We start from the raw sequence: 18334 nt of genomic DNA on the forward strand, positions 1-18334 counted from the left end.
TTACATTAAAGAAAGCTCTGGCTGGCATGCTGTATAATTTTTTTAAACTTAAGAATGTCAAGTCAAATATTGAGGGTAGAATTCAGGGAATTGTTCTGACTTAGAAAATGTTCTTCCTTTAATCTACTGGATATTTTAATATTCTTTATCCTGCCACATTAAAACCCCAGGTATTTGTGAGGGACTAAGGACTGAGCTAAAGTGAAAGACAATTTTTAGAGGGGAACTTATTTTTTCAGAAGAATTGATTTTCTGTGTGTTATGGAAACCACAGGTTAATGGGGTTCCATTTAGAATCAATCCCCCTGTCCCTGTTAGATGGCCCCCAGTTTCTCAGCACTGTCTTTCCTCACAGTGACAAAGACTATAAAGAAGAGTGAGACAGAAAAAGCCCTGGCATCTGGGAGCTGCCTGCGACTATTAATTAGGCCTTGGTGTTGCCAGGAGCTGGCCTGTGACTCATAGCTAGGTTTTGGTGTTTTCTTGCTGAACATAAGCAACGTCGTATAGCAACAGCATCAGACAGCCATTCTGTGACCATCAGCCTTTCTGCTTTGACTATCAAAGCAGAAAACAAGGCCACTCAGTAATCATGTCTCAACACAGACAAAACATGAACTGTGTCCAAATCACAAAAATGACCAAGCGTACTTCTCCCCTAGATAATATGAATGACCTCTGCTTCTTTCCTAATTACAGCTTTAGCCCCAGTATAATCTTCCTTCCTCCTAGGGAAGATTTATTAAGATGCCCGATTACAGAATTACCCCACTTCACCACCCACTTCTTGACAGAATCCAATTAAGAACAAAGTCTCTGTTTCTTAAATCCTCCTCAAGATCACCTAACACAAGCCCAAATCCTATAATAGTTTAAGGGTCTGTTTCATGTGTTGCCTAGGCTATGGTCCTCAGTTATTCACTCAAACGTTAACCTAGGTGTTGCTCTGAAGTTATCTTATAGATGTGATTAAGGTCCAAAATCAGCTGACATTATGTAAGAGACATTATTCTAGATAATCTAGGTGAGGCTGGACGAATCAGGTGAAAAGTCTCAAGAGCAAACCTGAGGTTTCCCCGAGGGGAAGAGATTTCACTGTGGGCTCCAGCTTCAGCCTGTGCTGAAATTTCCAGCCTGCCTTTCCTGACAATAGCCCTCCCTATGGGTCTTGGACTTGCCTAGCCCACCCCACACTGTGTAAACTAATTCTTTGCAGGGAATCTCTTAAAAGATCTCACCAACAGGTTCTGCTTCTTTGGTTCCAACATCTTCATATTGAGATGCCCATGATTCCCCATGGTGAGTTTATGAACAACACAACCAACTTGTTCATCCATGGATGTGCTTCCGATGATCCTTGGCTGAAGACGTTAACAGCACTTCATTAGATTATTGTGAGGAACGTAGACATACTGCACCTGGAATGAAAAATTCCCACAGCTCTTTATACTTGTAATAAATTAATATCATCCCCATTTTACAAGGAGAACATCAAATTTCAGAAAGGTGAAAGGATTTGCCCAAAGTCACACAGCTGGTGAGTGCAGAGCCAAAATGTGACAAGGGCAAGCCACAAGTCCCTGTGAGGGAGGGAGGGGGTCTCCTGCGTGGATTCAGAATACAGTGTCCTGATATAATTAGGATAAATATTTGACCCTACAGGTGGCCTTATCATTCTTTCTAGCCTCTCCCATTATGGACCAAGAGAAATTTTGAGGTTCTACTTGAGATGTGCTCCTTTTACCATGCAGCATCCTCCTTTCTATGCAGAAATAACATGTTTCTATGCTTTTTTTCTGGATCCAGACTTACCTGCTTTATATCTTAAATAAATCACTTACAGTTTTGCAAATGGTCAAAACTTTTCCTGACGGTGCTTCAGAATTTCACCTACTAATATTACAGTTAAAAGTATTCAACTCAAATTAGGAAGTTAGGATGTTAAACACTCAGGATCAGAACTGTATCTCAGATGGGAAGTTGAAGACCAGTCTCAGATTTCACATCCAGTGGGATGCAGGGGAATTCCAAGCAGGCAATGTTACTAGCTAAGAGATAGAAGATGAGCTTTTCTGTCCTTAACTTGACTTTGTGTCCCTCCTTTTCCTTCAATCACACAATGAACCTTGTTCTAGTTGCTTCTGTCTTCAGGTCATAATTTTAACATAAAGTAAAATTATTAGTGAATTAAACTCAGAGGAATGGTGTACCACTTTGACAAAAACCAATTTGTGACCTTTGTCTAAAAGGAAAATAAAAGACCCTTTTCATAAATTAATGGTGGAAATGAAATTTGCAGTTTAAAATATTAATTTAGACCAAAAATTTTCTATTTTTTAACATCTTTATTGGAATGTAATTGCTTTACAATGTTATGTTAGATTCTGCTGTATGACAAAGTGAATCAGCTATATGTATACATATATCCCCATATCCCCTCCATCTTGCGTCTCCCTCCCACCCTGTCTATCCCACCCCTCTAGGTGGTCACAAAACACCGAGCTGATCTCCCTGTGCTTCCCACTAGCTATCTATTTTACATTTGGTAGTGTATATATGTCCATGCCACTCCCGCACTTCATCCCAGCTTACCCTTCCCCCTCCCCGTGTCCTCAAGTCCATTCTCTACATCTGCGTCTTCATTCCTGTCCTGCCCCTGGGTTCATCAGAATCTCTTTTTTTAAAGATTCCATATATATGTGTTAGCATACGGTATTTGTTTTCTCTTTGTGACTTACTTCACTCTGTATGACAGACTCTAGGTCCATCCACCTCACTACAAATAACTCAGTTTCGTTTCTTTTTATGGTTGAGCAATATTCCATTGTATATATGTGCCACATCTTCTTTATCCATTCATCTGTTGATGGACACTTAGGTTGTTTCCATCTCCGGGCTATTGTAAATAGAGCTGCAATGAACATTTTGGTACATGACTCTTTTTGAATTATGGTTTTCTCAGGGTATATGCCCAGTAGTGGGATTGCTGGGTCGTATGGTAGTTCTATTTTTTGATTTTTAAGGAAACTGCATACTGTTCTCCATAGTGGCTGTATCAATTTACATTCCCACCAACAGTGCAAGAGGGTTCCCTTTTCTCCACACCTTCTCCAGCATTTATTGTTTGTAGATTTTTTTGATGATGTCCATTCTGACCAATGTGAGGTGATACCTCACTGCAGTTTTGATTTGCATTTCTCTAATGATTAGTGATGTTGAGCATCCTTTCATGTGTTTGTTGGCAATCTGTATATCTTCTTTGGAGAAATGTCTCTTTAGGTCTTCTGCCCATTTTTGCGTTGTATTGTTTGTTTTTTTTGATATTGAGCTGCATGAACTGCTTGTATATTTTGGAGATTAATCCTTGGTCAGTTGCTTCATTTGCAAATATTTTCTCCCATTCTGAGGGTTGTCTTTTGGTCTTGTTTATGGTTTCCTTTGCTGTGCAAAAGCTTTGAAGTTTCATTAGGTCCCATTTGTTTATTTTTGTTTTTATTTCCATTTCTCTAGGAGGTGGGTCAAAAGGGATCTTGCTGTGATTTATGTCACTGAGTGTTCTGCCTATGTTTTCCTCTAAGAGTTTTATAGTGTCTGGCCTTACATTTAGGCCTTTAATCCATTTTGAGTTTATTTTTGTGTATGTTGTTAGGGAGTGTTCTAATTTCATTCTTTTACATGTAGCTATCCAGTTTTCCCAGCACCACTTATTGAAGAGGTTGTCTTTTCTCTGTTGCATATTCTTGCCTCCTTTATCAAAAATTAGGTGACCACATGTGCGTGGGTTTATCTCTGGGCTTTCTATCCTGTTCCGTTGACCTATATTTCTGTTTTTTTGCCAGTACCATACTGTCTTGATTACTCTAGCTTTGTAGTACAGTCTGAAGTCAGGGAGCCTGATTCCTCAAGCTCCGTTTTTCTTTCTCAAGATTGCTTTGGCTATTCGAGGTCTTTTGTGTTTCCATACAAATTGTGAAATTTTTTGTTCTAGTTCTGTGAAAAATGCCATTGGTTGTTTGATAGGGATTGCATTGAATCTGTACATTGCTTTGGGTAATATAGTCATTTTCACAATGTTGATTCTTCCAAACCAAGAATATGGTATCTCTCTCCATCTGTTTGTATCATCTTTAATTTCTTTCTTCAGTGTCTTATAATTTTCTGCATACAGGTCTTTTGTCTTCTTAGGTAGGTTTATTCCTCAGTATTTTATTCTTTTTGTTGCAATGGTGAATGGGATTATTTCCTTAATTTCTCTTTCAGATTTTTCGTCATTAGTGTATAGGAATGCAAACAATTTCTGTGCATTAATTTTGTATCCTGCTACTTTACCAAGTTCATTGATTAGCTCTAGTGGTTTTCTGGTGGCATCTTTAGGAATCTCTATGTATAGTATCATGTCATCTGCAAACAGTGACAGTTTTACTACTTCTTTTCCGATTTGGATTACTTTTATTTCTTTTTATTCTCTGATTGCTGTGGCTAAAACTTCCAAAACTATATTGAAATGGTTTCAGTTTTTCACCATTGACAATGATGTTGGCTGTGGGTTTGTCATATATGACCTTTATTATGTTGAGGTAGGTTCCCTCTATGCCTACTTTTGGGAGAGTTTTTATCATAATTGCGTGTTGATTTTATCAAAAGCTTTTTCTGCATCCATTGAGATTATCATATAGTTTTTATCCTTCAGTTTGTTAATATGGTGTATCACAGTAATTGATTTGCATATATTGAAGAATTCTTGCATTCCTGGGATAAACCCCACTTGATCATGATCTATGATCCTTTTAATGTGCTGTTGGATTCTGTTTGCTAGTATTTTGTTGAGGATTTTTGCATCTATTTGTTCATCAGAGATATTGGCCTGTAGTTTTCTTTTTTTGTGACATCTTTGTCTGGTTTTGGTATCAGGGTGATGGTAGCCTCGTAGAATGAGTTTGGGAGTGTTCCTCCCTCTGCTATGTTTTGGAAGAGTTTGAGAAGGATAGGTGTTAGTTTTTCTCTAAATGTTTGGTAGATTCACCTGTGAAGACATCTGGTCCTGGGCTTTTGTTTGTTGGAGGATTTTTAATCACAGTTTCAATTTCAGTGCTTGTGATTGGTCTGTTTATATTTCCTATTTCTTCCTGGTTCAGTCTTGGAAGGTTGTGCTTTTCTAAGAATTTGTCCATTTCTTCCAGGTTGTGCATTGGCATTTAGTTGCTTGTAGTAACCTCTCATGATCCTTTGTATTTCTGCAGTGTCAGTTTTTACTTCTCCTTTTTCGTTTCTAATTCTGTTGATTTGAGTCTTCTCCCTTTTTTCCTTGATGAGTCTGGCTAATGGTTTATCAATTTTGTTTATCTTCTCAGAGAACCAGCTTTTAGATTTATTGATCTTTGCTAGTGTTTACTTCATTTCCTTTTCATTTATTTCTGATCTGATTTTTATGATTTCTTTTCTTCTGCTAACTTTGGGGTTATTTTGTTCTTCTTTCTCTAATTGATTTAGTTGTAAGGTTAGGTTGCTTATTTGAGATTTTTCTTGTTTCTTGAGGTTGGATTGTATTGCTATAAACTTCCCTCTTAGAACTGCTTTTGCTGCATCCCATAGGTTTTGGGTCATCGTGTTTTCATTGTCATTTGTTTCTAGGTATTTTTTGTTTTCCTCTTTGATTCCTTCAGTGATCTCTTGGTTATTTGGTAGTGTATTGATTAGCCACCACATGTTCGTATTTTTTACAGTTTTTTTCCTGTAATTGATATCTAGTCTCATAGAACTGTGGTCGGTAAAGATACTTGATACGATTTCAGTTTTCTTAAATTTACCAAGGCTTGATTTGTGACCCAAGATATGATCTATCCTGGAGAATGTTCCATGAGCACTTGCGAAGAAAGTGTATATTGTTGTTTTTGGATGGAATGTCCTATAAATATCAATTAAGTCCATCTTGTTTAATGTGTTATTTAAAGCTTGTGTTTCCTTATTTATTTTCATTTTGGATGATCTGTCCATTGGCGAAAGTGGGGTGATAAAGTCCACTACTCTTATTGTGTTACTGTCAATTTCCCCTTTTATGGCTTTAACATTTGTCTTATGTACTGAGGTTCTCCTATGTTGGGTGCATAAATATTTACAATTGTTCTATCTTCTTCTTGGATCAATCCCTTGATCATTATGTAGTGTCCTTCTTTGTCTCTTGTAATAGTGTTTATTCTAAAGTCTATTTTGTCTGATATGAGAATTGCTACTCCAGCTTTCTTTTGATTTCCATTTGCAGGGAATATCTTTTTCCATCTCCTCACTTCCAGTCTGTATGTGTCCCTAGGTCTGAAGTGGGTCTCTTGTAGACAGCATATATACGGGTCTTGATTTTGTATCCATTCAGCCAGTCTATGTCATTTTTTTTACAAATATATATTTTTTAACATCTTTATTGGAGTATAATTGCTTTACAATGGTGTGTTTTTTTCTGCTTCATAACAAAGTGAATCAGCTATATATATACATATATCCCCATATCTCCTCTCTCTTGCATCTCCCTCCCACCCTCCGTATCCTACCCCTCTAGGTGGTCACAAAGCACTGAGCTGATCTCCCTGTGCTATGCAACTGCTTCCCACTAGCTATCTATTTTACATTTGTTAGTATATATAAATCCATGCCACTCTCTCACTTCATCCCAGCTTACCCTTCCCCCTCCGCATGTCCTCAAGTCCATTCTCTACGTCTACGTCTTTATTCCTGTCCTGCCCCTAGGTTCTTTAGAACCATTTTTTTTGATTCCATATATATATGTGTGTGTTAGTATACAGTATTTATTTTTCTCTTTTTGACTTACTTCACTCTGTATGACAGTCTATGTCTTTTGGTTGGAGCATTTAATCCATTTACATTTAAGGTAGTTATCGATATGTATGTTCCTAATACCATTTTCTTAATTGTTTTGGGTTGGTTTTTGTAGGTCTTTTTCTTCTCTTGTGTTTCCTGCCTAGAGAAGTTCCTTTAGCATTTGTTGGAAAGCTCGTTTGGTGATGCTGAATTCTCTTAACTTTTCCCTGTCTGTAAAAGTTTAATTTCTCCATTGAATCTGAATGAGATCCTTGCTGGGTAGAGTAATCGTGGTTGTAGGTTTTTCCGTTTCATCACTTTAAGTATGTCCTGCCACTCCCTTCTGGCTTGCAGAGTTTCTGCTGAAAAAAACAGCTGTTAACCTTATGGGGATTCCCTTGTATGTTATTTGTTGCTCTTCCCTTGCTGCTTTTTATATTTTTTCTTTGTATTTAATTTTTGATAGTTTGATTAATATGTGTCTTGGCATGTTTCTCTTTGGATTTATCCTGTATGGGACTCTCTGCACTTCCTGGACTTGATCGACCGTTTCCTTTCCCCTGTTAGGGAAGTTTCAACTATAATCTCTTCCAATATTTTCTCAGACCCTTTCTTTTTCTCTTCTTCTTCTGGGACCCCTATGATTCAAATGTTGGTGCATTTAATGTTGTCACAGATGTTTCTGAGACTGTCCTCAATTCTTTTTTTTTTTTTTTTTTTTTGTGGTACGCTGGCCTCTCACTGCTGTGGCCTCTCCCGTTGCAGTTGCAGAGCACAGGCTCCAGATGCGCAGGCCCAGTGGCCACGGCTCACGGGCCCAGCCGCTCCGCGGCACGTGGGATCTTCCCGGACCGGGGCACGAACCCGTGTCCCCTGCATTGGCAGGCGGACTCTCAACCACTGAGCCACCAGGGAAGCCCTGTCCTCAATTCTTTTCATTATTTTTTCTTTATTCTGCTCTACGGTAGTTATTTCCACTATTTTATCTTCCAGGTCCCTTATCCGTTCTTCTGCCTCAGTTATTCTGCTATTGATTCCTTCTAGAGAATTTTTAATTTCATTTATTGTGTTGTTCACCATTGTTTGTTTGCTTTTTAGTTCTTCTAGGTCCTTGTTTAACATATCTTGTATTTTCTCCATTCTATTTCCAAGATTTTGGATCATCTTTACTATCATTACTCGGAATTCTTTTTCAGGTAGACTGCCTATTTCCTCATTTGTTTGGTCTGGTGGGTTTTTACCTTGTTATTTCATCTGCTGCATATTTCTCTGTCTTCTCATTTTGTTAAACTTACTGTGTTTGGGGTCTGCTTTTCTCAGTCTGCAGGTTCATAGTTCCCGTTGTTTTTTGTGTCTGCCTCCAGTGGGTGAGGTTGGTTTAGTGGCTTGTGTAGGCTTCCTGGTGGAGGAGACTGGTGCCTGTGTTCTGGTTTGTGGAGCTGGATCTTGTCTTTCTGGTGGGCAGGGCCATGTCTGGTGGTGTGTTTTGGGGTGTCTGTGAACTTAGTATGATGTTAGGCAGCCTCTCTGCTAATGGATTGGGTTGTGTTCCTGTCTTGCTAGTTGTTTGGCATGGGACGTCCAGCACTGAAGCTTGCTGGCCATTGGGTGGAGCTGGGTCCTAGCATTGAGATGGAGATCTCTGGGAGAGCTCTTGCCAATTGATATTATGTGGGGCTGGGGGGCCTCTGGTGGTCCAATGACCTGAACTCGGCTCTCCCACCTCAGAGACTCAGACCTGACACCAGGCCGGAGCACCAATACCCTGTCTGCCACACAGCTCAGAAGAAAAAGGAGAAAAAAAGAAAGAAAGGGAAAATTATTAAAATTTAAAAAAGAGAGCAACAAAGCCAATAAACAAATCCAGAAATGATAATAGGAGCTAAAAACTAAACCATGATAAACATAAAATTCAGAAACAATGAGTCGCAGACAGCAAACCCCAAGTCTAGCATTGCTTCCAAAGTCTACTGCCTCAATTTGGGGATGATTCATTGTCCATTCAGGTATTCCACAGATGCAGGGTACATCAAGTTGATAGTGGGGATTTAATCTGCTGCTCCTGAGGTTGCAGGGAGAAATTTCCCTTTCTCTTTTTTGTTTGTACAGGTCCTGGGGTTCAGCTTTGGCTTTGGCCCCACTTCTGCGTGTAGGTCAACCTCAGGCATCTGTTTCCCATCCAGACAGGAGGGGGTTAATGCAGTGGCGGATTGGGGGCTCTTGCTCTCTCAGGCCAGGGGGAGGGAGGGGTAGTATAGTCATAATTGGAATGTAGGGCGAGCCTGCAGTGGCAGAGACCAACGTGACATTGCAACAGCCTGAGGCACACCATGTGTTCTCCTGGGGAAGTTGTCCCTGGATCTTGGGACCCTGGCAGTGGCGGGCTGCATAGGATCCCCAGGGGGCAGGTGTGGATAGTGGCCTGTGCTTGCACACAGGATTCTTGGTGGCAGCAGCAGCAGCGTTAGTGTTTCATGCCTGTCTCTGGGGTCTGGACTGACAGTCACAACTTGCGCCCATCTCTAGAGCTTGCTTAGTCTGTGTTCTGCCTTCTGTGGGTACACAGGGAAGGAATTCCCTCTCCTTGTGCACCCAAGAACTATGGTCTCTTGCCTCTTCAGCAGGTGCAGACTTTTTCCCATACTCCCTCCGGGCTAGCTGTGGTGCACTAGCCTCCTCAGGCTGTCTTCACACACCAACCCCAGTCTTTTCCCTAGGGTCTGACCTCCGAAGCCCGAACCTCAGCTCCCAGCCCCCACCCGCCCCAGTGGGTGAGCAGACAAGTGTCTCAGGCTGGTGAGTGCTGGTTGGCACCAATCCTCTGTGCAGGAATCTCTCCGCTTTGTCCTCTGCACCCCTGTTGCTGCGCTCTCCTCTGTGGCTCCGAAGTTTCACCCCCACCCATCCCCTGTCTCCGCCAGTGAAGAGGCTTCCTGGTGTGTGGAAAATTTTCCTCCTTCACAGCTCCCTCCCAGAGTTGCAGGTCCCATCCCTATTCTTTTGTCTGTGTTTTTTCTTTTTTCTTTTGCCCTACCCAGGTACGTGGGGAGTTTCTTGGCTTTTGGGAAGTCTGAGGTCTTCTGCCAGTGTTCAGTAGGTGTTCTGTAGGAGTTGTTCCACATGTAGATGTATTTTTGATGTCTTTGTGGGGAGGAAGGTGATCTCCATGTCTTACTCCTCTGCCATCTTGAAGGTCCCCCCACCAATAATTTTCTTAAAAATCATTAATTTCCTGCCATTGATTTAGTACCTAAAACTGTCAATGTAAATGGAATGTGTCATTATAGCTTACATCTTTGAGCATCCTCTAAGAAATTATTTAGATAGAACTCATGTTACTTCTAATTAACATTTATATAATTCTCTAAGAAGCTGTGTATTTTCAAATTCTTTGGTTCTGACTTTCAACTGTTTTCTCCTGACACAACCCTAGTTATTATGCTTTGGTGAGGTTTTACTGAAAACGCCAAGCCTCTACCATCTTGCAGTAATGAAAGATGCTTCACAACAACAACAGAGTCCAGAGTAGTAAAGTAAAAAGAAGATGGACTTTGTAATCAAATGAATAAGTGTTCAATAATGATTTTACCAGCTGCATCATCTTGGGCAAGTCACTCAAAATACATGAGCTTTAGGGTACTTTACTATAAAATGGGATAAAAACTGCTACATGATAGTTAATATGATAAAATAAAATGGTAAATAAGTACAAATTATAAGGTTTAAATACAGTCCAGTGTCTGGCACATAGCAATTATTTCCAAATGAGAGCAACTATATAATGACAAATACTAACTGTGCCTAGGCCAGGGACAGCCTATAGCTTTTTTCTTATTCAGCCAACCTTCTCCCTGCGGCAGTCTAGGTATGTGGGAGCCTGTGAGTCACAGAAGCACTAATTGGTCACTAGGAAATAAAACACTTTGAGGAGTGTTGTATCAGTCAGATATTTCTTAATGTAGCTAACCACTCCAAAACATAATTAATAACTTTAAACAATGTTTTAGTATTTTCTTATGATTCTGTAAGACAGTAAATTGTGCTAGGTCCCTTTGGGCAGTTGTGTCTGTGCCAGCTCAGATGTTTTCAGGTGTTCACCCATCTGTGGCATCAGTTGGTTCAGCTGGGATTACTGAGTTTCTCTCCATTTGGGCTCACCATCCAGTAGGCTGGCTGAGGCTTCCCCACCAGGTGCTGGAAGGCTCCCTAGCGCAAGAGAGAAACGGCAGGGCTTCTTCTACCTAAATTTACATTCTACTAGCCAATGCAAGTCAGAGCACTGGCTCAGATTAAGAGGTGGGTTAACAGATTGCATTTCTTGATAGGATGAACTGAAAAGAATCTGTAGCTATTTTTGCAATTTACCATAAATGTCCTCTGGCTTTTGGGTATATATAAGTGAGCTTTGAATGTAAGAGTTGGAGTGCTTCCACATATGGACTCAATTCCTCCCACACACCTACTAAATTTTATTTTATCCCCATTGAAAGCACAGCACAGCTTTCTCAAAGGAGATTTGAACTAATAATTGGTTTTTTAAAAAATTTTATTATATATTTTTTTTATACAGCAGGTTCTTATTAGTCATCAATTTTATACACGAGTGTATACATCTCAATCTCAATCGCCCAATTCATCACACACACACCCCCCACCGTGGCTTTCCCCCCTTGGTGTCCATACGTTTGTTCTCTACATCTGTGTCTCAACTTCTGCCCTGCAAACCGGTTCATCTGTACCATTTTTCTAGGTTCCACTTTAATCTGCTTGTCTGCTGATGGGTGGGGCTGGGTTTCCTCCCTGTTGGTTGTTTGGCTTGAGGTGACCCAACACTGGAGTTTACCTGGGCTCTTTGGTGGGGCAAATGGTGGACTCTGGGAGGGCTCATGCCAAGGAGTACTTCCCAGAACTTCTGCTTCCAGTGTCTTTGTCCTCACGGTGAGCCACAGCCACCCCCTACATCTGCAGGAGACCCTCCAACACTAGCAGGTAGATCTGGTTGTTTCCTATGGGGTCACTGCTCCTTCTCCTTGGTCCTGATGTGCACACTACTTTGTGTGTGCCCTCCAAGAGTGGAGTCTCTGTTTCCCCCAATCCTGCCGAAGTCCTACAATCAAGTCCCACTAGCCTTCAAAGTCTGATTCTCTAGGAATCCCACCCAGTAGATATGGGATTTGATTTTATTGTGATTGGGCTTCTCCTACCGTCTCATTGTGGCTTCTCTTTTGTCTTTGGATGTGGAGTATCGTTTTTGGTGAGTTCCAGTGTCTTCCTGTCAATGATTCTTCAGCAATTAGTTGTGATTTCGATGCTCTTGCAAGAGGGAGTGAGCGCACATCCTTCTACTCCGCCATCTTGAACCAAACTCCTCTTTTTTTTTTAAGAAAAAGAAGTTGCTCAACCTTAGTACTATTGACATTTTGAGCTGCATAATTCTTCTTTTTAAATTTTATTTTACTGAGATATAATTGACATGTAACATTATATTAGTTTCAGGTGTACAACAGGATGATTTGATATTTGTATATATTGTGGAATGATCACTGAAATTAGTCTAGTTAACATACATAACCACACAGTTACAAATTTTTTTCTTGTGGTGAGAAAAAGATCCACTCCATTAGCAACTTTCAAATATACAATACAGTATTAATCAATCAATCAATCAATTACTAGTTAACTATTAATAGTTAACTACTGATACTATTGATATCTTAATATTATATAATAGTTAACTATTGATACTAATTAGTTTACTATTGATAACTAATCAGTAAATTATTAACTATAGTCACCATGCTGTACATTACATCCCATGACTTATTTATTCTGTAACTGGGAGTTTGTACCTTTTGGTGCAATGATTTGGATAATTCTTTTTTGAAAGGGGCTTTCACGTGCATTGTACAATGTTTAGCATCATCCCTGCCCTCTACCCAACAGGTTCCAGTAGCATCCTCCTCAGTTGGAACAACAAAAATTATCTCCAGATGTTGCCAAATGTCACTTGGGGAATCACTGCTCTATAAGGTGACAGATTCTCTGAAGCAAAAATAGTAGCAAAGTGTTGTGTGTTTATGGAATATGAAAAAGTGAAGTATGTGACAATAATTGAACAAAAAATGGGAGAGAGGAATTTGGAGTATACTGATCTAAATACCTTGCATTAGAATTTGAAGGTAGATTTTATATTTATATATAGTAAATCCTAGGGCAACTGCTAATCCAAAAGAAGGCAGGCAAAGAATAAAACATGAACAAATATCTAATAGAATTAATAGAAAATATCCAGCAAAAATAATCCAACCATATTAATAATTTTGTTAAATGTAATTAATATAAACATATATTAAATGACAGATATGATTAGGTTGAATAAAGATGGCATTATCAAACTATAATCTGTCTACAAGTAACCCATTTTAAATATAAAGACATAGCTACATTAAACTTAAAAGGAGGGTAAATATATACCTTGGAAACAAAATCAAAAGAAAGCTGGAATAATTATGTCAATACTAGACAAAGTCAATGTCTGAGACAGGAACATTAGGCATGATAAAAAGGGACATCACTTATTGATAAAGCATTTATTTCCCCAAAAAGACTGAAGAATTCTAAGTGTGTGTGCACCTAACAACAGAGCTTCAAAACACATGAGACAAAATCTGACAGAAATGAAAGGACAAATAGAAAAATCCAAATTTATAGCTGGAGATTTTATAATTATTTCTCAATATTTGTTAGAAAAATAGAATGTCAGTAAGACTATAAGATATCTCAACAATACTATCAACTAACTTGACTAAGATTCATTTATAGAACACCCCACCCAACAACAGCAATGACTATCCATTTTTTTTCAAGTGGATGTGGAATACTTCCCAAGATAGTCAATATTCTGGACCATAAAACAAATCTTAAAAATTTAAAAGTATTGAAATTATATAGTGTTTATACTTTCTTGGACTATAAGGGAATTAAACCAGCAATCAATAGAAGAAAAATATTTGGAAAATCCCTAAATAGTTGGAATTTAAAGAAAAGCCTTTTAAATAACCTATCAAAGTGAAAATTACAAAGAGGATTAGAAAAGATTTTAACTTGAAAGAAAATTAAAAGCCACATATCAAAATGTGTGCAATGTGGCTAAAATAATATTGAGCAGAAGATTTACAGAATTAAATACCTTTATTAGAAAAAAAGAAAGGTATTAAATCAATGATCTAAATTCTACCATAAGAAGTTAGAAAAAAGATCAAATTAAACTCCAAGCAAGTAGAAGGCAGGAATAATAATAAGAGGAAATTAATGAAATTGTGAACAGACAAAAAACAATACAGAAAATCAATTAAATAAAAATCAGAATGTTAAAAAAATCAATAAATTTGATAAACCTCTAGTCATATGAACTAAGAAAAAAATTAAAAAGATGCAAATTACAAATATCAGAAAAAAAGAAGGAGCATTCCTGTAGACCATACAAATATTAAAATAAAAATGACATGCAACAAACAACTTCATGGCAATAAATTCAATAAAGTAGATGAAATGGACATTTTTTTTTGAAAAATGCAAACTTCCAAAGCTTTTTCGAGACGAAAAAAATACCTCAACATAACAAAGGCCATGTACTACAAACCCACAACTAATATATACTCAATGAAGAAAAATTGGAAGCTTCACCTCTAAGATCAGAAATAAGACAAAGATGCTCACTGTCACCACTCTTATTCAATATAGTACTGGAAGTCCTAGCTGGAGAAATTAGTCCCAGGAAAGAGATAAAAGGCATCCAAATCAGAAAGGAAGATGTAAAATGTCACTATTTACAGATGATATGATTTGGTATATGGAAAATTCTGAAGACTCAACCAAGAAACTGTTGGAACTAATCAATTTCAGTAAGGTTATAGGCTATAAAATCAATATACAGAAATCAGTTGCATTTCCATACAGTAATAATGAAATATCTGAGAAAGAAATAAAAAACTATCCCATTCACAATAGCATAAAACCAATAAAATACATAGGAATAAGTTTAGCCAAGAAAGTAAAAACATCTGTAAAACAAGAACTGTAAGACTTTGCTGAAAGATATTGAAGAAGACACAAACAAATGGAAAGGCATCTGGTGTTCATGGATTGGAAGAATTAATATTGTTAAAGTCTCCATATTAGCCAAAGTCATCTATAGATGTAGTGGAATCCCCATCAAAATACCAATGACATTCTTCACATAAACAAGCAAAAAATTCCTAAAATTTGTAAGGAACCATAGAAGACCCTGAACACCCAAAGCAATTCTGAGGAAGAAGGACAAAGCTGCAGGTGTCACACCTTCTGGTTCCAAACTATACTACAAATCTATAGAAATAAAAACAGTATGGTACTGGTATAAAAATAGACACATAGAGCAATGGAACAGAGTAGAGAGCCCAGAATTAAACCTCTTCATAAACGGTCAATGAATATTTGCCTAGGGATCCCAGATCATGCAAAGGGGAAAGGATATACTCTTCAACAAGTAATGCTAGGAAAACTGAACAAATGTTTGCAAAAGAATGAAATTGGTCCCCATCTCACACCATTCACAAAAATTAACTAGAAACGGATCAAAGTCTAAAACATAAGATCTGAAAGTGTAAAGCTCCTAGAAGAAAACATGGGGAAGAAGCTCCTTGACATTGGTCCCAGCAACGATTTTTTGGATATGACACCTAAAAACACAAACAACAAAAGCAAAAATCAACAAATGGGACTACATCAAACTTAAAAGATTCTGCACAGCAAAAGAACAAGTAGCAAAATAAAAAGGCAAACTTCAGAGTGGGAAAAAAGTTTTGCAAACCATATATTAGATAAAGGGTTGATATTCAAAATATATAAAGAACTCAATAACAACAACAACAGCAACAAAAAACCTACCAAATAAACAATCAGATTAAAAAATGGGCAGAGGAACGAAATAGACATGTTTCCAAAGAGGACATCCGAATAATCAACAGGTACATGGAAAGATACTCAACATCACTAATCGTCAGGGAAGTACACGATCAAAACCACAATGTGATATCACCTTACACCTGTTAGAATGGTTATCATCAAGAAGACAAGATAACAAGCGTTGGCAAGGATGTGGAGAGAAAGGAGTCCTTGTACACTGTTGGTGGAAATGTAAATTGATTCGACCACTGTGGAAAATAATATGGAGGTTCCTCAAAAAAGTAAAAATAGATCTACCAATATCCAGCAATTCCACCTCTGGGTATTTACCCGAAGGAAATTAAAGCAAGACATTGAAGAGATATAGTTACTCCCATGTTTATTGCAACATTATTCGCAATAGCTAAGATATGGAAACAATCTAAGTGCCCGTCAACAGATGCATGGATAAAGAAGATGTGAGATATATATACACATATATATATAATGAGAAAGGACATTCCACCATTTGCAACAACATAGATGAACCTTGAGGACTCAAGATGTCAATTCTCTAAAATTGATTTAGAGTCAATGCAGTTACAATTAATATCTCAGCAGGATTCTCACCCCCTCTCCTCCCCCTCCCTTCTTTCTCCTCTGTAGAAATTGCTGCACTAATTCTGAAATTTACATAGATATGCATATGCAAAAGACCTAAAGCAGCCAAAACAATTTTCAGAAAAGAAGAAAAAAATTGAAGAACTTAAATTATCTGGTTTTAAGACTTACTAGGGAAAAAAAGCTATAGTAATCAAGAGAATTTGGACCTTACACTTACAAATATAAGTCAATTATATCTCAGTAGAGCTGGGGGAAAAAACCCTTAGAGCCTTTTAGGGTTCTGAGTCAAAGGTTTTCAATCCTTGGCATCTAATTAAGTGTTTTACACTTTAAAAGGAACACATAGCATTATACCTTTCTCTGAACAATTCCTTTCTGGATTTGGATTGGAAAATTGGTCAAGATTTTGTAAAAGGCACACAAATACAACTCTCTATAAAGATGCTTTTGGTATTGCTTTCAAACATTATGAGCCTCAGTCCTGGCTAAGGTTGCTAACTGCTCATGGATGTTTGAGAGCAGGGGAGCAGCCAGTGAGAGAACCATTGTTTTTTGATAACCTATGGCATGGCAGGTGCTTTAGGGATATTATCTTGTTAAAGTCTCACACTTGCATTATCAGGCAGGTACAGCATAACCCTTAATTTATGGAAAAATGACAGATGAAGGTCAACAACATCCTTTGAGGTTAAGCTTAAAACTCATTGTCCTGAAAGCAGAAATGCTCAGCTTTGAAATCCCAGATTCTCATATAACTTACTCTGCAACTCTCTTCACTTATAATCAATGCCTGCACTGTCCAGTACGTTCACCAGAGTGGCTACTGAATGCTTGCAAAGTGATTAATCCAAATTGAGATGCGCAGTGTCAAATACATATCAAAGTTCAAAGCCTTAGTATGAACAAAAACATATCTCATTATTTTTGTACTGCTTGTATGTTGAAATGATAATATTTTGGATGTATTGGGTTAAAGTATATTATTACAATAAAAAAGAGAGCTTGGTATTAGCATAAGATAGACAAATCAATAAATGGAACAGAATAGTCTAGAAATAGAGCTACTTATACACTGTCGATGTTTCGCATAGGTACCATGACAATTCAATAGGGAAAGGATAATCTTTTCAATATTTAGTGCTGTATAAATTATTATCTGTACAGAAAAAAATGAACTCTGACTTCTAATGTACACAAAAAATTAATTCAAAATTGACTTGAACTTATTAGCTAAAACTATGGAGTGTGCAGGAGAATGTCATTGGACTTTGAGGTAGTCAGTGACTTAGAGTGTAAAACCACTAGCCATAAGAGACTGATTTTTAAAAAGACCGGTTAATTGCACTTTATGAAAATTGAAAACTTCTTAAGAAACACTATTTAAAAAAACTAAACACAAGCTAACACTAGGGGAAAACACATGCATCATATATCTGATAAAAAACTATATCCAAACTGTATCAAGGATTCCAATTATTCAGTAATAAATAGACAAAGTAATAAAAATAGACAAAGAAGCCAATAAAAATAAAGGCAAAATAAATAGACAAAAAGCCAATAAAAATAATAAAAGACATTATATGAATTGTCAACACATGCACGACAAATGTTCAACACCTTTATCAGCAGGGATAAGTAATTGGTATTGTCCCTCCTCCCTTTCCCAGAGTAACAAACGATGTGTTTCTATCTTACATACAGCCAATTAGTTGCTCTGAGTTTCTGGAACAGACAAATTAGGGACAGGATTTGTTGAAGTGTTATTTTTAGCTTTTTGGAGGCAGACCTTGTGATCAGGCAGTCTGTGTCAGCTACCTTAGCCTGAGGTCAGGGTTCTGCTCCTTCCTTCCTTTCCCGTAGGTCTGCCTTTGACTCTGTGTCTGCACTAACACTTGATACTTTACACTTTGTGTTTCCTGCTATGTTCACTAGGATCCCAAAGCCTGTAGCTCAGGGTCTTTCCTCCCCTCTGATT

The 18334-nt window shown here is 37.9% G+C and overlaps 1 protein-coding gene across 2 annotated transcripts in view; it reads left to right on the forward strand.

The window, feature by feature from the left end:
- LOC113631214 (DLA class II histocompatibility antigen, DR-1 beta chain) overlaps positions 1 to 18334 on the forward strand; it is an 86441-nt gene that overhangs the window by 24108 nt on the left and 43999 nt on the right. The window lies entirely within an intron of this gene.

This window comes from Aethalodelphis obliquidens, unplaced genomic scaffold, assembly GCF_003676395.1.
Source record: "Aethalodelphis obliquidens isolate GAN/ISIS:26980383/991018 unplaced genomic scaffold, ASM367639v1 scaffold31, whole genome shotgun sequence".
NCBI lineage: Eukaryota > Metazoa > Chordata > Mammalia > Artiodactyla > Delphinidae > Aethalodelphis > Aethalodelphis obliquidens.